This window comes from Giraffa tippelskirchi, chromosome 9 (genome assembly GCF_054371585.1).
Source record: "Giraffa tippelskirchi isolate mGirTip1 chromosome 9, T2T-mGirTip1v1.2.pri, whole genome shotgun sequence".
NCBI lineage: Eukaryota > Metazoa > Chordata > Mammalia > Artiodactyla > Giraffidae > Giraffa > Giraffa tippelskirchi.
The window spans coordinates 136206950-136234821 of NC_137283.1; the positions used below are offsets into that span (position 1 = coordinate 136206950).

A 27872-nucleotide genomic window follows, 5' to 3' on the forward strand; every position below is an offset into this window, starting at 1 on the left:
TTACACCTGGTTTTATGTCCCTGGATATGTTTCAGTGTCTCCTGGTTTATAGTCTATGGGAATTTGAATAGAAATTGTAACTTGCTATTGTGTAAAAATTATATAAATCTTAATTATGTTGAAAAAATATCCTGTGATTTACCACATGAAAAAGAAAATGAAAAAGAATGCATATATATATATGTATAATTGAATCACTTTGCTCTACAGCAGAAATCAACACAATGTTGTAAATCAACTATACTTGAATAAAATAAAATAAATTTTTAAATTAAAAAAATGGAGCAGAGATTCCTCCAAATAGTTTTTTCTTAGAAAAAATATGTACACATAGACTAATACATACACACATTTACATCCATGCGTACATACATAAACATGTAACATGTTATTAACAGTTTTAACTTCACAGTGATAAAAAAGGAAACCGGTTTCATTTTCCTCCTGTTACTATGCTATGTGGAATCTCCTCTTCTGAGTGAGGAGCAGATCCTAATAATACCTTGGGCAGGCACCACAGCATTTCCAATACTTTGTAATTAAAAGACACATTGTCTGGTTTAAAGTTGAATCTCATTTCATACATTTTCCATTAGCCATGGTCCATGGCTCCAGAGACCTGCAGTGAGTTTGCTCATTACTTGGTTTGCAGTCAAGGGAAGTGGGTTTCACTTATCACTTCCTCTATTTCTGAATGTATTTCTCTGGTGGTGGGGGTTGTGAGGGAGGATAAAGGAGAATGTTTCTCGATTGCCTACACTTGTGGTCCCCTGTTGGTTGTTCCTCTCACTTGCTCTGGCTGCTTTCTATGTAACAAGGGCCCAAATATATCTTCTCACTTCGGCTCAAGAGTAAGGTCTTCTGCAGGCTTTCTTCTGGAAGGGCAATATTGGGAGGGAAGAGGATGCTATGAAGCCATACATCTGCACAGTTCCACAAAGCAGAGTCTGTCTCTACATCATCACGTCTAGCTTTCCCAGCCCCTTCAGCACCTTCTCTCTTGCCTGTGTCCTTTCACCCTGTAGTCAGCTCTCACCCATCTGCCATCTGTCTCCACTTGTTTTCCCTTGTTCATGTGCATACATGGGCTGATTGATGAATTGACTGCTTTTGCTGAAATCCCAAGATTTTCTTCAGTGAACAAGATCTAGTCTCATTTATTAGGCACCCCCAGGTGGCTCAGTGGTAAAGAATCTGCCTACCAAGCAGGAGATGTGAGTTCGATCCCTGGGTTGACAAGATTCCCTGGAGAAAGAAATGGCAACCTACTCCAGTATTCTTGCCCGGGAAATCCCATAGACAAGGGAACCTGGTGGGCTACAGTCCACAGGGTCATGAAAGAGTTGGACATGACTTAGAGACAAAACAACAACCTCTGTAAGCAATTGTCCTGACCTTCTCTTCCTTACTTGACTTGTGTGGATTTTGGGTGGGGGTGGTAAGCATCACCCTTCCTCTTTCCATGGAAGTCAGTGAGGAATAAACAGAAATCCCACATAAACCAACAGTATCTGACTTCAAAGACTTTTCCCAACCCTGCCACTATTCCTGGTGTTCTATTTATAGGACTGTAAAGGAACACTGAGATGATGGTTGAGGCTGGAGGGAGGGGAGGGGGTATACTATGGTAACAACTGGAGGCAACAGAACTAATTTCCTGGTTGTTTTTAGCCCTAATAGAGATGTCAGCTCACAAATGTTTGAGCTTCCTTGGAGGATGTCACTGTAGAATAGGTTACCTTATGATCCCGTGCCCATCGGGGAGCTAAATGGTGCTAGTCCCAATTCAAGGGCAGGAGAAGACCTATGTCTCAGTTCAACAGTCAGGCAGAGACAGTGAATTCTCTCTTTCTCTCCTATTTTGTTCTATTCAGGCCCTCAACAGATTTGATGGATGGATGATGTCCATCCACATTGGGGAAGGTAATCTACTTTACTCACTTTATTGATTTAAATGCTAATCTCATCTGGAAACACCTCACAGACACTCCCAGAAGTAATGTTTAACCATACATCTGGGCATCCTGTGACCCATCAAGTTGACACATAAAATTAACCATCATATCCTGTAATTAAATAATAGAAAGCTTAAAAAATCGAATTCAGCCAAGACATCACTAATAGCCAGACCCTTCAGGAATGACAATCTGAGTCACTTCACTAGGTAAAGAACCTAGTTCACTAGGTAAAGAACTAGGTATGTAAAGAAGCTGAGGTGCCTTGCTGAGGACAAAGGGAATATGAAATGGGTAGTGGAGGAAGATAGCTATAAATACCAGCTACAACCATGTAACCAGCTGCAGAAATTAGGGCTATGATAGTTACAAGTATTTCTTCCTAGATTCATTACATTTTGTATTTATTTTAAGCAATTATTTTTATCTGTCTCATTATGTTTATCTTATTCCTTTATCATCTAAGACATAATGACAGTTAACTTTATATCACAGTTTTAAGTATATTAAAAAGAAGACTGACCATTACCCTAGGACTCTGCATCCTCTCTTGGAGAAGGGTTCATGTTTTGGTTGTATGCAGGATGTGTGATGTCAGGTGGAAGCATGACTTTGGTTGTCTTTATTCAGAGGTTAAGTATGGTTTATGGAGGTGTGTGTGTGCGCCAAGTTGACAAACAGTGGACTTTAATGGTCTTTTTGACCTGTCAACTTGGCAACGCTATAGTTTCCAGTTACTAAACCAAAAACTCCATAATCAATTAAAGTTGTGTTAAGTAAGAGCAATTGTTCTGGATAATTTCGATGACACCATTCAATCAACTGAAGGATCTTAAAGTAGAGCTGAGGCTTCCTTGAAGAAAGAGAAGTTCCACCTGTGAACAGGAACTTCGGCATATCCCTGAGTTCCAGCCGCCCTTCCTGACAGCCTGCCCCGTGTATTTTAGACTTGCCTAGGCCCCCACAATCGCATAAGCCAACTCCTTACAATAAATCTCTTAATATATGTCTCCTACTGGTTCTGCTTCTCTGATACACATGCCAAAAGAGAATTAAGGCTACAGATAGAATTAAGATTGCCAATCAGCTGCAGTTGACTTTAAGATAAGGGGCTTTAAGGTGACAAAATGCAGCCATAAGTATAGTTAAATGTCAAAGAGGGAGGCAGAAGGGTCAATATGAGTGATGCACCATGAGAGAGACTGGCTCTGAATGTAGAAATGAGCCATGAGCCAACATGGTAGCAGCCTTTAGAAGCTGGCATCGATGAGGAAACTGCTTTTCTCCTAAGCTTTGAGAAGGAATGCGGCCCTGCTGACATCTTGAGTTTAGCCCAGTGAATCCAACTTCCAGCTTCTGACCTCCCAAACCATTAAGATAATAAATTTCTCTTGTCTTAAGCCACTAAGTTTGTTTGGCAATTTGTTACAGCAGCAATTAGAAACTAATATATCAAATATAAGAAAACTGTCAACATTTTCCTTAGACTAAGATACAGAGTTAGGAGTATTTCTTCCTGGTTTTGTTATAAATATGTTTGAATGCATTTTAAGCACTTATTTTTGTTTTCTTCCCTCTTATTCCTATATCATCTAAGATACATTAATGACAATTAACTTTAGATCACATTTTTAAGAAAATAAAAGAGAAGAGTGAATATTAACTACAGCAGAGGATTAACTAGAAAGGGAGAACCCTAGGGCTGATGGAGAATATCCACAAAGGAAACAAGCTTGGAAGAGAGGCCCCCTTCCCAAGGCCAGGATTCAGCTTCTACTACTAAAGAAACCCAATGGGCAGAGACGATTTTACTGCTGTTCTGACCCACAAGTGATTGGAGCAGAGGCTGGCAAGCAAGGAATTTCAGTTGGAACCAGCAAGCCAGGAACACTCTTCTGGGGTTCACACAAACAGAGGCTGGCAAACTGGAAACCTTGGCTAAGACTCACCGGGAATTCAGCTTCTGGGAATTCTGCAAGGGAAGCCATCCACAAGAGGGGGGAGCCATCCACAAGAGGTACCGCACCTCAGAAGTTGGTGTAAAGCCACCATAGGAGATGCTGCGTAGAGACCCCTGCAGGAAGGTGCTATGTTCTGTTGGCCACCGGACTCTATAGGCTACACACACACATGCTGCAGGAGCCTGGCCTGCTGAAGCTGGCCCAGGGAAAGAGGTGCTAGGAGCACAAATGGGTGAACACAAAGGACACTCTTCCTCCTGCCACGTCCCTCCAGCGCCCTCTACTGACAAAGCTTAATAACCCATCAGCTGCAAAGGAGAAACGCTTATAAAACCCAGCTCTAGAACAGTGGATTTAGAGCTGAGCAAGCAAAAGGATGGAATTGGAGCTGACAGCACTATCTTGATAATTGGAACACTGTCAAAACCATTCTGTTTACGCGTTTGTATTTGTATGTTCATCAGACAAAATGGATTTGTAAATCAACTTCCCAGGTATCTAAACCCAAAGGTTTCTTTAGACACCACCATCACCACCACGTTCGGAGAATTTCAAGGCAACGAAAAACATTTCCTGAGGCTTGCTCTAGGACAGATGCTCACACACATTATCTCCCTGATGAAGGACAACACAATCTTCATTGTTATATATAAGCATTATGTAAGTACTTGCTTTGTTGTTAGTTGCTAAGTCATGTCCAATACTTTTGTGATCCCATGAACTGTAGTCCCCCAGGCTCTTCTATCCATGGGATTTTCCTGGAAAGAATACTGGAATGGGTTGCCATTTCCTTCTCCAGGGGATCTTCCTGACCTAGGGATCAAACTGCATCTCCTGCATTGGCAGGTGGATTCTTTACCATTGAGCCATCAGGGAAGCCCTAACTACATGCTACTATTCTTTTTATTTTAACAAGCATATGATGAAGTTCCAGAACACACAGCCATTAAGTGATGGATCTAAAACCCTGAATGTAGGACCAACTAACTAGACAATTGCTGCTCTTCACTAACCCAGCCTAACTTTATCACCAAGAGACTAATTTTTGTGTAATGTGCTAAGAAATTCCATGTACTAGGCAAAAAATGTGGTGCCTCAACTACGGTCCTGCCTTTGTGAAATCCTGCTGGCAAGATATTTTAGGATTACATCTTATCTGAGAAAGCATTTAAAAATGCAATAGAAGTTATGGTTTTCTTTAAGAAATTTGATAGATTCATTCTGATTACATTAAAAGTGTAGTTGTACTCACATCTCTGCCTCCATGAGATTTTATCAGCTTAACATCTATGGAGCACTAAGTAAATGTTAGTTAGGCATTCTGCTAAATTCTGTGCATGCCTCTTCCTGTGTAATCTTTGTCACAGCCCAGTGAGTAGGGATTACTAGCCCCATTTTCAGATGAAAACTGAGACTGGAGAAGTTGAATAATTTGACCAAGTCATCATATAAGTGGTGGCACTGGAATTTGAATCCAAAATAGGTCTGCCTCCAGAGCTCAAGTTCGTAATCATGAGGCCAGGGTTCATCTAGTCAATGCTGTGTTGTACAATTTATTTCAAATATTCTAGATTTTTAAGTTTTAAAAACATAAAATGGGCTTAATATATTAATAAAAGAAATTGGGCCTTTGAGGTTATTAGGCTTCTTTAAGAATGTTAAGTGATCATACAGGGGCAGCTCATTTCTAACCGTTAGAGTAGCAGGAAAAGAGTTTCTTATATAGTACCCCTTCCCCATCATGAGGTAGGACAGACCCATAGGTTTGGGCTTCCCTGGTGGCTCAGTGGTAAAGAATCACCTTCCAATGCAGAAGACATAGTTTAATCCCTGGGTCAGGAAGATCCCCTGGAGGAGGAAAGGGCAACCCACTCACTCCAGTACTTTTGCCTGGGAAATCCCATGGACAGAGGAGCCTAGAGGGATTGATGCTAAAGCTGAAGCTCCAATACTTCGGCCACCTGATGTGAAGACCCAGCACATCGGAAAAAACCCTGATGCTGGGAAAGATTGAGGGCAGGAGGAGAAGGGGGTGACAAAGGATGAGATGGTTGGGTGGCATCACTGACTCAATGGACATGAGTTTGAGCAAGCTCCAGAAGAGTGAAGGACAGGGAAGCCTGGCGTGCTGCAGTCCATGGGATCGCAAAGAGTAGACACGACTGAGGGACGGAACAACAAACAATAACAAAGGGCCTTCTACAGACCTATCAGTCTGTGGACATGGGTCAATTATAATATCTTCCTGGGACTTCAGGCAGCTCCATGGCTAGGTCTGCGTGTGCTGCTGCTGCTGCGTCGCTTTAGTCATGTCTGTCTCTGTGCAGCCCCACAGACAGCAGCCCACCAGGCACCGCCATCCCTGGGATTCTCCAGGCAAGAACACTGGAGTGGGTTGCCATTGCCTTCTCCGCTGCGTGTGCTAGGTCGCATCAATCGTTCCAACTCTTTGCAACCCCATGGACTGTAGCCCTCCAGGCTCCTCTGTCCAAGGGATTCTCCAAGTAAGAATACTGGAGTGGTTGCCATGCCCTTCTCCAGGTTGCTAGGTCTAAAAGCTGTCATTACTAAGAGTTGGTAATTACTGTTCTAATTAATGGAAATTTCACCTGCATAATTTTCCCAATTCCCAGACTTCTCTGAATAAACTCCTCCTTTCTGTTCAAGTATCACACCACACGGTGGCAGCCTTGTTTCTTGCTTCCTCTTCTGTACAAGGCCGAAATCCTCAGTATTACTGAATGAGTAGTGGGGTTGGGAAAAAATCAACTGGTTTAGGATCAAGTTTCTGAAGGAAACTAGTGGGGGGGGGGAAGGGTGGGCCTTCGCTGCCTTATTTATGAAACTGAATTAATCTCCAAAGTCTCTTCAAAGCTCTGATTTATGATTCCAAAGCTGACTTGACATTGAACTTGAATCTACTAAGGCTGAGAGAGGAGGATGATGAGACAAAGCCTTCAGGAGCAAGCTGACAAGCACAGGCAAAGAGTCAGATGAGCAAGGGCATGAAGTGAGGTGCTCCCAGCATCTTCCGGAAAACAAGTTCAGCAAACCTCTTTGAATGTTTGAGGGTCTCCTGGGCAAAACAAATTAGGAAGACTGTGATGGAGGTTCTAGCTGGAAAACACTGGTTGTGTTTAATTCCCAGACCCTAGAAAATGTACTTAAAACCAATCATTATGTATAAAACTACCACCTCAGAGGAAAACCAGAAAGAATTAATTCCCAATGAAAGTAACTCTAACAGCTGCTACTAGGACAAATACAAAAACATTCCAATTCAATCATGGCATGGTTTCAGGGGGAAAACCAATACCTCATCAATAACGTTGCAACTCTTCTGAAGAAAAAATAAGTTAATAGAAAGATAGTAGTCTGTATGGTGTCTAAAATAGGGGAAACAGAGAAGTTGTGATGTCTTCTGCAGCACTGTTTAGAAGAGAAGGTCTTGATCACATTAAATATACATTTGGATCCATTTGAGGTTAATGTCTTTTTTTCAGCTTTCTTGGGGTTTCTTCTGTTTTTCTTTTCTAACTTGATACTTCCCTAATGACTTTTCAGGCTTTCTTCCTTAGAGCAAGTAAAAAGCTTGTTAATTGTGTTAGCTAAAACTTCTATAGCTCTATTAATTTTTACTGCTTTATCTATCAATAATTCAGAGAGCTTTATTAGCATATCAGCTCTGATATAAATTTGTCAATTTCTCATCATATATCTATTAAGTTTGTGCTTATCTTCCCAATATTAACATGGCTACTAGTTTTTAATGGTTAATATTTTTCTGGAACCATTCGCATTTTTTAGTTTGCATTGTTTCTGTTCTTTAACTATAAAAACTATTTTGGAAACAATATAGTTTCTCTTTTTTTTTTTAAGTTTTTAATCCACCAGAACAGTCTCTTTTTTTTTAGACTGGTGAGCTTAATATATTTATACACAGAATATAGTTGAACTATTTTTAATCTATTACTATATTTTCTGATTTTTGCATGTGAGGTTAAGCCATTTACGTGTATTATGCTTACTGGAAATTTAGAATGTGTTTCTTCTCTTTATGTTCTTTTTTGTTTTACTGTATGTTTTTTCTCTCTTGACTTTCTTTATATCCATTTAATTATTTATTTGTTTTGTTGTTTAATTTTGGCCTTCTACTAGATGGGAATTTATAGCCTATTTTCTACTGTTTATAATAGCAGTAGTCTTCTAGTAATCTTACTTAACAACTCAACAATACCTAATGTTCAGTTCAGTTCAGTCGCTCAGTCGTGTCCGACTCTTTGCGACCCCATGAATCGCAGCACGCCAGGCCTCCCTGTCCATCACCAACTCCCGGGGTCTACCCAAACCCATGTCCATCGAGTCAGTGATGCCATCCAGCCATCTCATCCTCTGTCGTCCCCTTCTTCTCCTGCCCCCAATCCTTCTCAGCACTAGGGTCTTTTCCAATGAGTCAGCTCTTCGCATGAGGTGGCCAAAGTATTGGAGTTTCAGCTTCAACATCAGTCCTTCCAATGAACACCCAGGACTGATCTCCTACACATACCTTAACACCTCTTTTAAACAATACAAGTCTAAGAATGCTCTTTTTGCATCGACCTCCACTGTGCTCCCCCAACTTATGCATGCATGCTAACTCGCTTCAGTCGTGTCTGACTCTTGGCAATCCCATGGATTGTAGCCCGCAAGAATACTGGAGTGGATTTCCATGCCCAACCCCAGGGAATCTTCCTGGCCAGGGACTGAAACTTCGACTCCTGCAGCTTCTGCATTGCAGGTGGATTCTTCACCGATGAGTGACTGGGGATGCCCCCAACTTAACTAATGGCTAAATGGCATAAAATTTCTAGAGTAGTAATAAAGTACACAATTTTTCCACCACTAGAGGGCAACATACATTTTCAAGATTATTTTATATATTTCAAAATAATGTTATTGTTTATCTAAGTTGTGAATTGAATTATTTATCAAATGACCAAATAAAGTTTATTTCAAGGAAGTGATCTAAAGACATATTTACCTCCTTAGTCTTTCAAAATCCAATTAAATTAACAGGAAAAAAATATAAAAATTAATTCAGAGCACTGAAAGAAGTCCATGATGCCAGAAGACTAGAGCAGTGGGGAATTTCTGAACCACACAAAGGAGATGTCACACTATAGTGTTAAGTCTGAGTAGGAATAGGATGACAAGAGGTGGCCGGCTAAAGGAGACTTCACTTCTTGCGGGTTGTCTGAATGTCTACTGAGAAGTGTATTCATGCATTACCTGGTAGAATGAACGATTACATAGTCATTTTAAAGCAAACCATATGGATAGAGATTTAATGATAAAACCTAACAGAGCTGAGAATACTTGAAACCCAGGCCAATACTTTGGTTTCAAAATAGAGAATAAGTTTCTGTTGTTTTAAGCCACCAAGTTTGTGGTACTGTTATGGCAGGCCTAGAAAATGAATGCAACCTTGACAGCTTCAATACAAAATAAAAGTGGGGAGGAGAGAAAGGAAAATTATTAGTAAATACAAATAACCATATGGATATAACAAGCTAATAGATAACATACAAAGATACTACAGTCCCTGTTTCTGTAATTGTTCAGGAGACCATAATTCATATCTATGGCTTTCATTTTCCTCTACCCATTCTATATTTCCCCTGCTTTCAGTCAGAACCTCAACCAGTTGGGATTCTTTGCTTGGTGAAATGACCCAAATCTTCATTTCCAAAGATTCTGAGTCCTTAAGAAAATTATATTTTATTTTTTGTTGATTTAATTTTTTCATTAGCCTTAATATTAGACATGAAAGTACTAAGAGGTTACCGGGAAAATCTTCTGGGTTCCAGACTCTGCTCCTTGCCCCCACTGTGTAGAATAAGCAAGCCAATTTCCCCTTCGTAACCAGGACCAATCTCTCCAGCCTCAGATTATCCCATTTTTGTTTTGGTGGTATAAGGAACCCCGGATGACCAGTTGGTAGCCTCATCATTCAATGTAGTGGAACCATAGCATATCCTGAAGGTGCATTCACCCCATGGGGACTAAGATCTCTATACCAGCAGCAGTAAAGTATTAGATATGGGAAGAAAAATCCTGAGAGCAGACTGTTAGGTGAAATTGTGAAAAGAGACACTCATTGCCACACCTTGATTCAAATGGATTCTGCCTATGAGAGGGAGAAAGCCATATAATGGTCTCTGATCAAAACATAATCTGGTCAAACAGAATCCCATTTTTCCAGGGTACTGCTTCCCAACTGACCATAACAGTGTCATTAGTAAGTCATTTTACTGTTCAGTTAAGCCAGTTGCTTCCAAGTGATGGATAAGTGGTAAGGTCAGTTAATTCCATAGACATGGACCCACGGCTACACTTCCTTCGCTCTGAACCAAGTACCCTGATTAGATGCAGTGTTGTGTGTAACGCACCAGTGGTAGATAAACCACTTTGTGACTTCACAGTGGTGTTGGCAGAAACATTAAGAGTAGTCAAGGCCAAACCGTTTCTAGAACATGAATTATTCTAATGAGGACGAATCTTTGCTCTCTCAATGATGGAAGAGGTCCAATGTAATCAACCTGCCAGATGGCTGGTTCATCACCCTGGGGACCAGGGCCATATCAGAGACTCAATGTTGTTTTTCTGCTCTTGACAAATTAGGCATTTGGCAACAGTGTCAGCAAGATGAGCCTCACCATGGGAAAATCCAGGTTGCTGAGCACATGCACAGCCTGCATCCCTACTGCCACGGCCACTCTGTCCACAAGCCCACAGAGCAAGCTCTGAGGAGGCTGGGCAAATCCAGAGTGTGCCATTTTGTCCACCTAATTATTGACAGTCTCCTCTACAGTGGGTACCCTTAGTGTACATTCAAATAAGACACAAATATCTTCACAGTCTGCGCCCATTCAGAGAAATCCATCCATATTCAATACTTCTTTCCCATACTTCCTCATCACCAATCTTCCAGTCCTATTCCACCTAGAAAAACCATTAGCAGCTGCCCATTCTGGTCATTTCTCACACCAGACATGGCAGATAAACAAATATACTATTCAAAGTATGCCCACTTAGAAGATTTTCCTTCACCCTTGACTGTCCTTCAGACCCCTGAGAGGAGCTGGGGAAGCCACTATGATGCCAGAGGTGGATTCTAGAAAAGTCTCCCATGCTTCAGGTACCTAGCAGGGAAGCAAAATTTTTTCTTCCTTCGATGTCACTCCAGCACTTTTTCTACTGACAAAGCTTAACACTGTGATAGTTAACAGAAGAAGAACACTTACTGTGTCAAGACCTACCTTCATAGAACAGGCACACAGAGTGAATTTGTAACTAAGAGTCATAACTCAATCACAGTACAGATATTATATAATCGTCCTCCCTCAGCTCAGAAACCCACCACTCTGTCAACCACTGTGGCTACTGTGCCTCCCATTTGGACTCTCATTAGATTGGAGGTAGGTAAAGAGTAGAAGTTGTTGCCCCAAATAGAAGGAAAGAGTACTCTTCCCAAAAGAAGAGAGCAGTTCTGGGTTGACAAAACAATAAATGTTCCCTTCACATCACCCTTGGCTGCACAATACACACACACACACACAGTTTTCTCCATATTTATAGTTTCTCTTGACATAAAGTGATAATCTCATAAGAAATTGAAAATGTACTCAATTCCTACCCAGTGGGAGGAGAAAATTCAAAGTCATATCCAGCGCAAATTCAGAGTCTTTGGGTGTAGTCAGGTCCAGATGTAGCTAACTGATGAATAATAAATTTTCCCCAACAGACAAATATACAATAAAGCAGGTGGGGGTGGGATAACAAAAACTAATGAGAAAGGGCAAAAAGGAGACACAACATATGATGGCTGTGAGATCACATCATATCCTGTTGGACAAGACTAACAAGCAGAGAACTGAGTTCTTCGGTGAGCCAATCAAAGTGCCCAGATTTCTTTTATCTATTACCCTCAAAGACCCTGCCTTAGAGGAGTGGTAAGAAGGAATCTCCTTGGACTGCCTCAGCAATTGAATTCATCTTCCTATAGAGACGGAGAATGGGACATTGTCTCTAAGGCAGTACACCAGTTGGTAGATGCCTTTTGCCAGGGTGAGGACTTTCTGGCAACACCTTCAAACTTACTTGGCTGGCAGTCAATGTCATTTGGGGGAAATCCATTAGCTTGTTATCAGAAATCTCATTGAGACATAAGCTTTGAATATGGACTCTGCCCTTCCTGTTTCTAGCTCTTGGAAACTGACCTGGCAACTCCATCAATCTCCCTAGATTTCTGCTCACTGTCTTTGCCATAGACACTATCTGAGCACAGAGGGAGGGAACAGCTGGCATCATAAAATCAGGTTACAGTATCAGACTCTGTCCCATAAGTTGCACACTACTTAACTGGTAAACTGGGAGGAATTACTCTTTCAACTGGGGTACAGAGTGTATAATAGGAGATATTCAAGAAGAATCCTGAGAAATGAGGATCCCTGACACCACTGCTCTGTTTGATCACTGCATTCCTAGTTAGGGTGTTAACTTCACGTGGGGCAGAAAATTTTGTTGTTTCAATTGGCAGAGTAGATATTATCTGATCTCTACTAGAGTAGGATAACTAAACCACTGGCAGAAAGGACTCCTCTTAACAATGCTGTGTAAGTACCATTCCACTATCGCTTGTCTCTTCAGAAAGGCTATGCTGAACAGTTTTTCTCTATCAAAGTACTAACGGAGATAAGTCAACATATTCTAACAGCCTGATTTTTTTTTAGCCAAGTTCATAAAACTGGAGCCTTAATGGGCATAACTATGGTAAAGGATCAGATTTGTTACTAACCCAACACAAATATTTCTATAAATACAAAGTTGCATATTTAGATGTAACAGTAATGTCAGATTACTGAAAGTTTCAAAATGTTTCTCTTGATTTCTATACCTATTTCATTGCTGATCAGTACAGTTTAGAGATAGGCTTTTGCCTTTATATCACATTTTAAATAGCATTTATCCAACTGATAAAGCTTACTGTTTTACCAGCCTAAATATCAATTTATGTATTAATCAAGAGTCTTGGTTTGGCACAATGAGGTAGCATCTCACGCCGGTCAGAATGGCTGCTATCAAAAAGTCTACAAACAATATATGCTGGACAGGGTGTGGAGAAAAAGGAACCCTCTTACACTGTTGGTGGGAATGCAAACTAGTACAGCCACTATGGAGAACAGTGTGGAGATTCCTTAAAAAACTGGAAATAGAACTGCTATATAACCCAACAATCCCACTGCTGGGCATACACACCGAGGAAACCAGAAATGGAAGAGACAGATGTATCCCAATGTTCATTGCAGCACTGTTTACAATAGCCAGGACATGGAAGCAACCTAGATGTCCATCGGCAGACAAATGGATAAGGAAGCTGTGGTACATGTACACAATGGAATATTACTCAGCTATTAAAAAGAATGCATTTGAATCAGTTCTAATGAGGTGGATGAAACTGAGGTCTATTATAGAGCGAAGTAAGTCAGAAAGAAAAACACCAATACAGTATATTAACGCATATATATGGAATTTAGAAAGATGGTAACAATGACCCTATATGTGAGACAACAGAAGAGACACAGATGTAAAGAACAGACTTTTGGACTCTGTGGGAGAAGGCGAGGGTAGGATGATTTGAGAGAAGAGCATTGAAACATGTATATTATCATATGTGAAACAGATCGCCAGTCCAGGTTTGATGCATGAGACAGGGTGCTCACGGCTGGTGCACTGGGATGACCCTGAGGGATGAGATGGGAAGGGAGGTGGGAGGGAGGTTCAGGATGGGGAACACATGTAAACCCATGGCTGATTCATGTGAATGTATGGCAAAAACCACCACAATATTGTAAAGTAATTAGCCTTCAATTAAAATAAATAAATAAATATTAAAAAAAAGTCTTGGTTTGGAACATATGCTGTATATTCTAACTTTTCCTGACACCTGAATAATAAATAATATTATAGCCTTACCTGAATCTTGACTAATGGAAATGGAGCACATTATAAGACTAGTGAAGCCCATGGGCTTTATCTCATTGTCTTCTTTCATCTTGAAATCAATTCCTTGGTCAGTTGAATGGTGTTTCAGCTGAAGCATTCAACAAGTCTATGGAGAATGGTTGTTGTTGTTTAGTCGCTAAGCCAGGTCCAACTGTTTGCAACTCCATGGACTGTGGCCCACCAGGCTCCTCTGTCCATGGGATTTTCCAGGCAAGAATACTGTACCGGGCTGCCATTTCCTTCTCTACAGAGAATGGTGCCTGCAGTAAAATCAAACCCAATTCCAGAATGAGGAAATACTATAATGAGGCAAATTGCTGACCTGACTGTGACAAAAGGGGAGTCCAAAGCAGTTGACATGCTTGATACCAGCTATATTGCTGGTCTCCTGTAAGGAAGGTGACACGTAAAGACCGTAGTCACCGTCACCATAAAGCTGACTTATCCACAGTGGCAGTGATCATTGGAATAGAGCCCTTCTCTTGCCATTTCCTTGGCAAATCAGACCATGCCACTCTACCACTTAAAACCCTTCACTTCCCCCAACATTTGAAAGAAAATCCAAACTCTCTTACACATGGTCTGCAAGGCACTGAAAGTTCAAGCCTTAGTTTCCTGTCAACCTCGCCTCATGTCCGCTTCCCCTTGCACTGATCATGATGCCCCATCCAGGCTACTATCCCCGCACAGGCAGCTCTAGTCTGTCTCGTTCCCTCCACCTGGAACACTGTGCACCCCTTCCATTCCCATCCCTTTCAGGTAACAGCTGAAAGGTTACCTCCTGAAAGTCATCTCCCCACTACTCCACAGTCAGGACTCTCTAACCCAGTCTCTTGTCTTCATTACACCTCATACAAGCTATAATTATTTAATACTGTTCAAAGAATAAATGAGTATAGAAATGGAAACAGATCAAAGTTCCATAATTCTACAGTGCCTTTAAATGGTCAGATATTTTACTGAATATTCAGAGTGGGAAGGAAAAGATCTAAAGGCATCTTTGAAGACCCCGTAAGTAGTGAAATACTCAAATGGTTACCTACTCCCCAACCCCTCAGAACTCAGCCCAAGTCATCTCTTTCAAAAAGGACTGTGGTATTAGCATTATTCATGCCGGATGAACACCAACCAGAGGCCAGGTATTCATGAACCCCTTTAGGGCCTTTTATTAAATTAGAGCTGCCCACTGGCCTCATCCAGGGAGAGACTTATAACTGCAGCCCAACTCTGAGCAGAGGCCGGCGCCGGCCGGCCTGGAAGTGGGACTCGGAGGCGCGGCGGGTATGCGCGCCGCTGCTTGGAGCTACTGGACCGTTAGTCCCATCTCGCTCTCGCAGGCAGCACCTTTCAAGGGGCCCCCGAGGGGCCCCGAGGGCCCAAGCGCGGCCGTTCAAACTGTCGAAGTGTGCGCCCCTCGGAGTCCGCCGGGTCATTCCACGGCTACTTGGGCGCGGAGCAGCGGAAGGGTCTGTCCTCAGGCTCCCGGCTTCTGTGTGAGCAGAGCCGCCACCGCCCCTGCCCAGCGCCCCGGTCCCAGCCTGCAGCCGTCCTCTCCCTCCTCCCATCCTTCTTGGATCCGGCTACGCGGCTTAAAAGCCTGTCAAGTGCCTCCCGGCTTCCAAGGCAGAGTCCTCAACCGCAAACCCAAGTTGAGTATGGAATACCAAAGGGACAGGCGACAGAAATGTGACCTAACCCCCTTGCATTATCTATCACCTACCTATCTATATCTATCTATCTATCCATTTTTTTACCTGTCATATCCTATCACTGTATTTTAGGACTAGGATTAGCATTCCTTCACGAGAGCTTGATCACGTGAACTAACGCGTTTGTTTTAACCGAAAAAGCGAAGTCGGACTTTTTCAAGACAGAAAATGTATTCGTCAGAATTAGAAAACAAATTTGAGTTGTTGAGGACCAGCTTCGCTAATTATATTGAATGGTGGACCTTTTCTATGAATTGAATGAGCTAACAGAAGTCCCAAGGTTTTGCACCCCCCCGCCCCCACCCCTCAAAATAAAAAACCTAAAGTCCGTTTATATTACACTGTATACCAGAAATTACGTACTCATGTGCAACTGCTAGCTAAAAATGTACAAGGGATGCACAGTTTTTTCGAAATCTTTTCAAGCGGTTCTCAAGCAAAAGAAATATAGCCTAGTCCCCACGTTTCTCCCCTAGCCCCACCTCGCCAAGCCCTTAGGCAGGCCGGGCCCACCCGGACACCAGGAAGGAGGAAGGGAAAGTGGAGGAAGGGGCGGGGGAAAATGACGGGAGCAGTGAGAGCCGGATGTGACTGGCTAGCGAGGAACCTAGGAGGGCCCTGTCCGGCGGCGCTCTAGCCCCCGCGCGCTGTCTCTATGCTCCCCCGCGTCTGGTCTATTTATTGTCGCGGGGAAGCAGCGGCCGCCCTGTACCCGGAACAACAAAGCACGAAAGACGGAGCCCGAGCCTTGGGGGCTCCTAGCAACCGGCCGGGGCGGGAGTTCCATGGAGACTGGGGAGCGCGCTCGCCTCATCATCATCCTTATCCTTCAGCTTATCCTTCGCGTCCGCCGCAACCGGCAGCAGCGCTGCCGCCGCGTCCTCTGCCGCCGCCCCCTCTTCCCACGGTAACCCGGTCGGCGACCCTGGGCGGGGGGGAGCGCGGGCTTCGGGGCTGCCGGAGTGCCATCTGCGGGGCGTCTTGGCGCGGGGAGGGCTTGTGCCGAGGCTTGGCCGCGCTGCGGGTGGAGTGTGCGGGGGCGGATGCCGGGGCGGGGGGGAGAGGAGCTCCGATGCGGGAAATTGGTCCAGCGGCCGAGGGAGGGTCTAGCTTTCAGGAGGACGGGGTGATATTTGGGGATCTCGTCAGGGATAACGGGGTGGGGGTGGGGCGTCACTGCCTGGGAACGTTATACGGCGGGGTGTAGGATAAGAAAAGAGATATTTTTATTTTTCGGGTTAGCCACCACTGGGAAAGACTGGAGAAGGGAGATTCCCCATCGTTCTCTGTGGAGCTCTCACCCAGGGAAAGAGAAATCGTGCAAAGATGCTAAAGGGGTCCGTTGCTTCCCAGAAAACTTCCTGCGGCCTCGGCCGCGGCGGGAAGGCTCCCAAATAGCACCTTGGTCGGTTCCTACTTTTGGCAATGCCTGCAGCACCTCCACCACCACCACCACCCCGCTTTTTTTTTTTTTTTTTTTGTTAGTAGTAGTAGTATTAACCAGAATTAGGCTTGATGAAGGATCTGGAACTGAGGAGGATAAAATGGGTAGGACGTAGGGCTAAGCAAGGTTGAGAGCCGGGGTAAGAGCATAATAGCCAGTAAAAGGTCTAAAAGTAAATTCTATTGGAAATGACGGTTTTTAAACTCTCTCCTTCTGCTGAGATATGCTTCTGCGGGCTCTGTCAGTGTGTTCATTGCAAGATTCAGACCGCAGCCAATCCACGTCTGTGAGCTCTCTGACTGCATCTGTCACCTGCAGTTCTAGAGAGACACTGGCAGTTGACCAGCGTGGGCTTGGGTATTTAGGGTTAAGGAGAGTGACTTGGCTCAAGGAAAGAAAAGGAAACAAGCTTGGTGTGATTTTTGTTTGCAGAAAGAATGACATTTTCCGTGGGGAAATTGGAAAAGAGAAATATGAGAAGGTTTAGCTATTCTAGCATAATCTGCAGTCTTTTGGAAAGTTTGAGAAAATGGCAGTTAAATCGAAAAAGGACTTTTATCATCACTCTGTAGTTGAAAGAATTATTCGCAGCTGATATGTTGCTTACCAGTTTGTGCCATCTCTTTAAGCCTTAGTCCTCAGTTTAATGGTTTTATGCTTCCCAAACCTTTCTAGGTCAGTAAATGAGGTTTTCCTGTGGCATACTGAAATGGCCATATATGCATGCTACAGTAATACTATTTTTGTGTCCAGCAGGAACAAAGCTCTTTAGTTGAAGATTAAAGATGAAAAGAAAATTGATAAATCACAGAAGCAATGATGTCGACCACGGTTTCTGTTTGTCCCTTACTTTTTTCCCCCTCTTACTTTTCCCCTAAGTCTGGCTTGTCTTAAACAAAAACGTTTCATCCTGCTCCCCCAAACTCCTGCTTTTGTACTCTGCCCTCAAAATCAGTCTCTGAAACTATTATGATCTGCTGCTCTGTGCTCTTGGTTGGTTGATGTCAGAATCGAGTTTTTGACTTGGGTATTTTCATGGAATTGAAGTGCAGCATCTCTTGTTAAACTAATTTCATATATGTGCAAAGAGGTGGGCAGATACCTTTAACAAAGATGGAAAATATAAATATTGTGTGTGTGTTAAGTTGCTTCAGTAGTGTGACTCTTTGCAATCCTTTGGACTGCACCCTGCCAGGCTTCTCTGTCCATGGGATTCTCTAGGCAAGAATACTGGAGTGGGTTGCGTGCCCTCCTCCGGAGGATCTTCCCAACCCAGGGATCGAACCCCCATCTTGCATCTTGCATTGGCAGGCAGATTCTTTACAACTGGTGCCACCTGGGAAGCCCGGGAAGTATAAACATTGGGAAAATTAAAATTGCATTTTAAACCTCTTGAGAAGAAAAACCTAATATTGTCATCTGCAGATTAGTGAGTCAAGGACTTTGACTTCCTCGCTTGTGTGAGGTTGTGCTGGGGGATGATGGCACTTGAGGTGCTGGAGGATGTGCTCAGTTCATGTGAGATTCAGTGAGTTCCCCCTGCCTCAGGACTCCCATCACACTTATTTCATTTAGATCTTAATTTCTGCTGCCTCTTTCCTTTACTCCTTCTGTGTTTGAGGAAAAGGATTTAAGCCCCAGATTCTACCTTTTATTAACAATCCCTGCTTTCCCTGCTGTCTGCTCCAATATTGACAGCAACATTTCATATTGTCTTAGTCCTTCTCTTGACCTACTCACGTCCCAATCAAAAATGATTCCTTATGCTATTTGTATTATTTCTGTTTCTTAGGGAGTTTTCAACATGTATCCTTGGCCTGTGTATCCTTTTCCTTAACGTTACTTTGTCTGTTGCATTTTCTTCTGTATTCCTCCACTTATATTGAGAATGGAGTGTTCATTTCAGATGTTCTGTATTCATTCTGAACCAACAACTGTTGGTTGTATGATATGACAGGTAAGAGCCTTATGCTGAGAATCAAGACTTAACTGAAATAAGGCATGTAAAAATATTTGAACTTTTAGGAATAAAAGGTGTTATAGAAGTCCAGGTGGTAACGCTGTAATTGAAGATGTAGTCACTTTTTTCAAAAAAAAGATAAAAGATATAGTACAGCTCACTCTATGTTTTTAATTGAACCTTAGATTTTCATAATTTGTACTCGAAAAACCTTGTCTTAACATCCAACTTTTCAGATCATTTTGCATCTGAGTACTTGACTGAAATTATGCTTTGCCAAATTAGAGGGGAAAACTGAGTAAGTCCCACAATTTTTTTTCGTGTGTGGGAAATTGTCATATCAAAATTTTTGTAGATGTATACATATATAGAATGTATAGAATATACTATAAAGTAGAAGGAATAAATAGAAAATTTACAGCTGAAAACTTCTGGAGAGTGTTCTTTCTTAGCATGGATATGGCACATTATTTAAAAATCAGCAAATACTGTATAATTCAGTTAAGTGGATATCAGTGCTGTTTTTGGTGAAGGCGGCCTATAATTACCTAGTGATTGATTTCTTTCTGTTGCATCATAGCCCATGTGATGAATAATTATTGCTATGAAAAATAAAGTTTAAATGGATTTTAGAATTGATAATAGTAGAATGTTTCCACAATATTCTCAAAACCTATAGTGTTTTGGCAATTTAGCTGTATTGTGGCATTTGAATTAATAAAGATTTCCTAAAATTTACACCCATGTTTGTTGTACCTTTAATATGTGTGATGCCATGGTCAGGTGTGTAAAGCTGATTAAAGGTGTCTCTCATCAGGTGCGTTTTGTGCACTTGTAGATAGCAGGGAAATGACATAGGTAGACACCAACACATGACAAACACAAATCTGAATTTTAAATCCTTTATTACATGCTTCCTGGTGCTATACTTACTGGTGTATGGATTTCATCATGCCTGGTAAATTAGAAGTTTCCTAGGGATCAGGACTGTAAATTGCCATCCTGTTGTATGTTTGTGTGTGTGTGTTTTGAAGATTAACATTAATTAAAGGATATACATATTTTATTTTATTTCTTTCCTTTCAGGAACTTATCTAGTAGATGAAGGGAACCTTTAGACATCTAATCTAATTAGGACTCTAACCCTGATGCCTAAAATTTAACTTTTATATTGGCTGTATATGCTAAGCAATTCTAATTTCTCAGACATGATTAGGGCTTTTTTTTTTTTTTTTTACCAATTCAAATAATTAAAATAATGGTTTACTGCTTTGAGTTGATACAGTATTTGCTTTTGTCCCATGACTGTCACTTTGAGTGATTTCAAAAGGGTAAAAGAGTATATTTATCTGAGGTCTTCCCAGGCCATGTAGACAAATTTGATTCTTGTATTGTGACACAACCTTTTATTTAGAAGAAAAATGGAGTAAGTATGTTTGTATAGTTGTGAAAAAACAAAATTCCAAAACTGTGGCATTAGTAGGAAGGAATCGGGTCGTATCAAAAATTGTACCCATCTGGTCTTACGTGGTTAACGGGTGATAAAATTCACAATTTGGTTTAAATGGCTTGCTTTGTAATGCGAAGAAGTGTGCTGCTGGAGATCCCACTAAATACTAAAAAAAGAAACCACAACATACTAAGGTGAATTCTGGGACCGTTCAAATCAGCCTTCATGTGTGAGTCCATAATGAAGCTGTTTAAAATTTCATCCCCCCAAAATGCACCATAAAACTTTGGCGACTTTGACCATGCAGTATTCATCTGTCAAAAAAGAATACTGAAAATCAGATTGCATCTTTATGGACGGTTTTCTCAGGACCTATGTGGATGACTTTTGGTACTTTAATTGTCATTGTTACCATCATAGACTGCTGTCCATAGACACTGAACATGATACACTTTTGTAGTTCAGTAGGTGAGAACTCAGAACATTTTAAAAGAAGTCAGAATTTGTTTTTATTAATGAAATGGTTTCAAAGAATCAGGCATTAACTTTCTTCCTTCTGATAACTTACAGTTTTCATTGTAAAATCAGTTTTCATCAAAATCTGTTATACTTTCCTGAGATTAGGGGTTGTATAGTGCTTATATGGACTCTGGATACAGGCTGCCTGTGTTCGGTGTGGTGGTGATGCTGCTTATTAGCGGTATGGCCTTGAGCAAATTTTTTCACTGCCTTCATTCCCCAGTTTCTCATCTGTAAAATGGGGTTAATATGAGTACCACCTCATAGGGTTGCTGTGATAAGGGAGTGTAAAGCACTTAGCGCAGTGTTCTGAGAAGTTAGCTGAAAAGATACCGGTTGGCACTTGTCGCTGTGGTGCGTTAAAGGTGAACCGCTTTGTTTCTTTCATTTGGAGGCTATTAAAACGTTGAAACTCTTTGTAATGCAGCCTATTGGACTCATCTCTGCTGTTAGGTCTTGGGAGGGGGAAGGACTTTTGTTTTAATTTTGAATCGTCACACAGACATCTGGTTATCACTTATGGCAGATGGACTCAGTAAAAAGAGACATCTCTGTTTCTTGGAAAAGGAAGGCCAACAAAGGCTGGTCTGGCACCATATTGCAGCTATTGAAATGCTATTTCCCTGTGGACTTGACTGCTTGTTTAGTTGTATGGTACTTCTGAATAAAAGGAATAGACCCCAATGGTTTCATTTAGCAGAATTAGTCTTTCTTTAGAATGCACTGTTTTTTACTTGTATAACCGTAGGTGATGGTAAACTTGAAACTTGCTGATGTCATTGTCAGGCCATTTAACTTGAGGTTTTTGTGTCAGTATAAATGTGCTCTTCATAGTAGCTTTCTTGTCACTTTAGAGGTAGCTGAAACTGCTGCTCTGCTCTGATAATACAAGTGGCTCAGGAATGACTGCATATGATTGCAAGATGATTTGTTTATGATAAGGTTGACACCAAATACTGAGGCTGCCTAATCAGGGAATAACTTGATAAATATAGCTTTGTTTATTAGACTGCTGTTGAAATGGCTAACTTTTTTAATGTTAAGTCCAAATGTTTTAGTTGTATGGACCTTTGAAATTATTGACTAGAAAATGAATATTTCTGCTTAAGTATAATAAATCGCAAACTGTTCTTTCCTACTTTTGGCTAATGTATAGGTCTTAGTTTTTAGTTGAAATAATATTTTGTGTAAGACATCTGGAAGTTTATATAAAACACATTATTAAAAGTATGTTTTGCTTTCAATATACAGGGGTAAAATTTTATAATTCTTCCATATTGTGCAACTTTTGTTTTAGTTAGTTTTTATAACCCTCCCTCCCCCAGATTGGCAAATATGTTTGTGTTTATAGGCGTGACTTTTGTTTTCCTTTTTGAAGAGAGTGACATCTAGTTGATACAGTTGATTTCATTGAGTACTAATAACTACATTGGCCACAATAGAGGAAGTATTGATGTAATATTGTTAACATAATTCCTATAGCCATTTTGGATTCCAGACCTAAAAAAATATTGAAAGCATGGAAATGATCCTGGCCATTTCATATATATATATACACACATATATATATATACACATACATATATATGTATATATATGTGTGTGTGTGTGTATGTGTATATATATATATGCACATGTATATATCCTTTTTAGATATTCTGAGGACTGTATTGGGAACTTTTATGACAACGGGTCTTCAAGGTGTCAGGACTATTGCCCAGAATAAAAGCTAGGTGTTTATTCTATCAAATGGTTAATATTTCCCTGGTGTTCTCAACATCACCCTTTTTCAGAGACAGGTGTTGCCATCTTTCAGACATAAAGATAATAAAACCAGTGTGTAACCCCAAAGTGCAAATCTGAAGATGGGCATTTGGTTTGTGAATATGGCCAACACTTAATAGATCTTGTCATTGTTTGAACTTCTGTTTAGGTTCATGAGGAACCTGCAGCTTTTATGAAACAAGAACCTTTTCTTTTTAATTTGCCAAATACTCTTGTTGAGCCCCAAAACCTTTTTTCTTTTACCTGCTTATGGCTATGGTGAACATCTTGTATATCTCCAGTTTCTTGTATGCATGTGCAGCATAGTGAGGTTGTAATGAGCCTCCCTTAATTGTTTGTGGGTTGACCACATCCCAGAATGTGGCAGGTTAGGGTGGTCGTAGGGGCCACAGCTAATGTAGGAGACACAGTCACCAGTTCACTGGACCTTCCTGAAGCAAGCTTGGTATGCTCATCTCAAAAGTCTGCCAGATTTCTTAATTCAGTTCTCTCCTCTTTTTTGTTGGTGGGGGAGAAGCTGAGATAAGGGATGTGACATGGTTCAACAATTCACAACTGATTTTAAAAAAAAATCATATTAATCTGTGAATAATGCTTTTTTTCATCATCAGAGCAGCATATTGCCAGTGTAAATCTTTAGAGCAAACCTGTGGCTGGCCAGTAATCTTGAAAATTCCACTTCAATGCATGGTGTAAACCTACTTGGATAATTGTTAATTTGTCTGTATTTTAAGAATGCCTGCCTTTAAAGTTACTCTTAGTAGGCTTTTTGTTTGGGGCCTGGTAAATTGGAAGAGTTTCAAATGTCTGAAACTATGTTCTTAATTTATCTGTATTGTATCCTGACTCTCACTTTGTAAAGAGAGGAATAATGGCTTTATTATCAAACCGATGATTGCTGTGCTACAGGTAACTGACAGGGTAGCTAGTCTGTAACCAGCTATCCTGGAATGAACTTAGGATATGGATGAATTAGGACCCTTGGGGCTGAAATGGACAGTGTAGCTTAGGAAAAGGGAAAGGGAATATATACCAAAAGTGCTAAGGGTTGGTCTTTGTGTTTTAATCAAAATAATTCCTTCCTTACATCAGATATATATTATATTTCTGTATTTGTGAAAACTCCTGGAACACAGTTACCCTTTAGGACTTGAGGGTTTTAACTAAAAGTGGTAATGACTTGTTAGACACTACAAGCTCTAAGTGGAACGTACCAGAATGTGAGATAAGAAAATAATAGAATTCTGTTAGAGAACTTGAATAGCTGAGGCTACTAAGATTCTTATTGTTTTACTGGAGAATGTTTCCTCTCCCCATTTATTCCCCAACCCCACAATTCTTTTTTTTTTAATTGAAATACAGTTGATTTACAATATTGTGTTATTAGTAACTTCTGCTATGCAGCAAAGTGATTCAGTTATACAAATATATACATCCTTTTCTTATACTTTTTTTCATTATAATTTATCCCGGGACATTGAATAAGGTTCCCTGGTATACAATAGGACCTTGCTGTCTATCCATTCTATATAGAATAGTTTGCATCTACTAACCCCAAACTCTCAGTCCATTCCTCCCCCACCCTCTTCCTGCTTAGCAGCAACCCAACTCCACAGTTCTTTCTTTCAGTAGTCCTTTTGCATTTAATTCAGCAACTACTTACTGAGTTTATGACCAAGTGCCAGCTACTAACCCACATTCCAAAGATACACATTTATATTAAATCGTTCTCTTTAAGGATCACAGTGCCTACAGTCTAGTAGGCAGTTACAGTACAGTTGGTGCCTACAATCTAGTAGACAGTTAAGTACAGTCAGTACCTTTACATTTGCTGTGCCCTCTACTTGGAGTCTCTTCTCTCAGTGTTTCATATAACTGGCTCCTCCTTAACTTTCAAGATCTCATTTTAAAAATAATTTTCATTTCCGAGGAAGTTAAGAGGCCTTCCTGGATCACTCTGATGTTTCTCTCATGTCATTTCCTTTGTAACATAGATCACATTCTCTAATTATTCTCATTGCTTGTCTGTCCTCTGTTTCTTCCACTGGAGGACAGCTGTCAGGCGGGCTCCTTACCTGGCCGTTTTATTCTAAGCAAGTACTTCTGAGGGGATTAATTACTCGTTTTGGATACATTGGTTTAGCTCAATGAATATGCCTAACAGATAGGAATCTGGATTCAATCTCTGATAGGTTAGAATTGAAGTAAGACCCCTAAATTTATGGATAGTGATTGAAGCCTGGAAAGCTTAAATTAAAAAGCATTTAAGGCAATAATTTATAACCTTCAAGGATCTTAAAATCCTTTTGAAAATATGAAGAAAACAATGGCCTCCTCAGATGCATATCCAGGTTAGTGTGGATATGATTCCAAGGGAGTTTGCCCTCTAGAACCCGTTGTTGAGCTTTTAAGGAACTGTCACGGACTTCCCTGAAGAATTTATGATTTAAGAGGCAGACAGAGCAATATTTCAGATAGGAGGAGAACCTAGGAAAGGTGCCTCAGAAGCCAAGCATGGGGGATAGTGAGGAAGAATTTGGGGAATCAGGGTTTCCCAGTGCTTTATGCTCTGGAGCAGTGCAATAAAAGGAAGTGTCAGCTATGACACTGGATTCAGCATGGAGCAGTTCTTTTGTAACATTTCATCCCAGGCAGAGGCAGAAGGCAGATTGTGACAATTTAATGCATGAATCTGAGTTAAGGAAACAACGCATGGGAAACAGAGTGCAAAAATCTTGATGTTCTCTATGATAAACAGCCCTGATATGAGACTATAACCTATTTTAAGGACCTACTGAGAGGGAAATTCCATCGTTTTGTTGACCTGTTGTGGCGTTTCAGCCCAGTGGTTCTCAACTGACTGCCCCATTAGAAACAACTTGGAAATGTTTTTAAAATCAGTGCCATGCAAAGGTTAGTTAATCAATACCTTTGGGGCTTGTGCCTCTTTGTAGCTTTTATTTTGTTTTGTTTTGGCTTTTTCTTAGAAGTTAAGAACCAGCATACCCATCAGAAAACCTCCTTATCCCTCTTGTGTGTTCTGTGTTAGAACACTTTCTTTTACATTATCATCAGTTACTTAGCTTACTGTCGTGCTAGTTTTAAATCAGTGCCCTGTAGTCCTTTTCACATTGAATTTGAATTAGTTTCTAATTCAAAACATTTTTTGTAGCTTTCTTCTGATCTTTAGCCGAGTTGTACACATTTGTCTTTTTTGAGTGATACAGCCCTCAATCAGTGAGAGATCTGCCCATTTCTAAGTAAAACAAGAAATTCTTAATAGTGCTAACATGTGGAAAGTATTCACTCTGTAGTCCTGTTTGCTTTTATTTAAATGTTACGGGTTTTTTTTTTTCACTAAATAGCAAAAACTGTTTTTTAACTAGAAAAGTTTGAACTCTGTACACTATTTTCCAAATAGCTAATTTCATAATCCTACCTTCCTGTTTTTAAAATGGCAGTCATACATGACCCAGACCTTAAACAGGTTGTCTCCATTAGAACAGACATTTCATATGAAAGGTAAGCCTATAAAAGTGATTGAAAGGAAACTGTCAAAATAGGAAATTCCACCTGTTGTGTTTTCACCTTGCAGTGCTTTCTCTGGATTAAATTCTTGATGAGTTGTCAGAAGTTCAAGCTTGAATCCTGCATTCATTCACACCCTTGAAATAAAAATTAGAACATGGAGAAAAATGATCTTTATGCATGCCAACCTTGACACCAGCCACAAGCTGAAAGAAGGTTTATTCAGTTTGTTAGCAACTTCATGGATTAACATTTTTACTTGCAAAGCAAATGATAATCTTAAAAAAAAAAGAGTCTGCTGTGTCGTCAATAGCATCAGCGTAATGACTAGATTAGTCACAAATTGTAGTTACTTATCATGGGTAACTTAAGGCAGATATCAAGATTCTTTATAAAGAGATAAACTTCCTGATTTTTTAAATGATAGTTTTCCTATTTTTGCAGGTACCTAGCTAAGTAAACATTAGCAAAATGTCTGTTTTGTAATTTGTTGTAGACTTGGTCAGACTCTTTCTTCTTGTCTATTCCTATCTCCATCTCCTCCATATTCCCACTGCCTCCCCCCTCCCCCCCCCAAAAAAAACCCCCACATAGTCAACAACTACTTTTTGTTTTGGTTTGAAATGATTTTGTTATTGTTAGGTCTTTTTTTTTTTTTAATTCATTGTTAAATTTAGTTGTTTTCTAAATACTGATATCATTTACCAGATACATCAAAATTGTTTTATTTTTACCCTTGCAAAAAAAAACCCCCACATAGTCAACAACTACTTTTTGTTTTGGTTTGAAATGATTTTGTTATTGTTAGGTCTTTTTTTTTTTTTAATTCATTGTTAAATTTAGTTGTTTTCTAAATACTGATATCATTTACCAGATACATCAAAATTGTTTTATTTTTACCCTTGCTTTTAGACCTTAAGCAACATGATCTGTTTTTGCGTTCCAAAGCTAGAGGACCACAATGAATAACTGGAAATCCTTTCCATTTTTGCACATTTCTCTGTCCATGGAAGATGAAGAAAGAAGATAATAATAGTAGCAATAAGAATAGCTAAATTTGAATGCTTACCATGTAGAAGTACTGTGCTAAATGCTCTGCAAGAAATTTTAGTTTTCCCAACACTTGGCACTAGGTGCTGTTATCTGCCTTATTTTACAGATGTGGAAGTTGAGGCACAAAGGCGTTAAATAACTTGCCCAAGTCATATGACTGATAAGTGGCAGAGTCTGGATTTAACCCAAGTAATCTGCTTCAGAGACTGGGCTCTTAAAACTTGTTTCTCTGTGTGTGTTTGGAGATACTGCTTTTTAATAATCTCAAGCTAACAGTTAACCTCTCACAGACACTTCATTGAATGTTTCTCATGCCTTGGGACCTATGCCAAGACTTGGGTTCAGAAATAAGTAAGAATTGATCATTCTTCTGAGGAGCTTATTGTCTAACACGGAGACACCGAAATATGAAATTTCACTGTAGTGTGAGAAAGTGCTGTGTAGTGGGTCCCCTGGCAGCATGG

At 40.6% G+C, this 27872-nt stretch overlaps 1 protein-coding gene and 2 long non-coding RNA genes across 6 annotated transcripts in view; 2 read left to right on the plus strand and 1 right to left on the minus strand.

The window, feature by feature from the left end:
* Nucleotides 1–7409: 7409 nt before the first annotated feature.
* LOC145521773 (uncharacterized) lies at nt 7410–10126 on the plus strand. The gene is made up of 2 exons (XR_014065675.1): nt 7410–8184; nt 8563–10126. It is a non-coding gene; the product is annotated as an uncharacterized LOC145521773 (long non-coding RNA).
* LOC145521771 (uncharacterized) lies at nt 9672–16211 on the minus strand. The gene is made up of 2 exons (XR_014065672.1): nt 16152–16211; nt 9672–14220 (listed from the first exon to the last, which is right to left on the minus strand). It is a non-coding gene; the product is annotated as an uncharacterized LOC145521771 (long non-coding RNA).
* Nucleotides 15377–27872, plus strand: part of TBPL1 (TATA-box binding protein like 1) — a 39615-nt gene continuing 27119 nt past the window's right edge. For 2 of the 4 annotated variants that reach the window (XM_081530699.1, XM_081530697.1), the window contains exon 1: nt 15377–15608. The gene's annotated coding sequence lies outside the window, so the exon portion shown is untranslated. Of the gene's footprint in view, nt 16577–27872 lie in introns of all 4 variants that reach the window. The other 2 variants (XM_081530696.1, XM_081530698.1) reach the window with 2 other exon arrangements.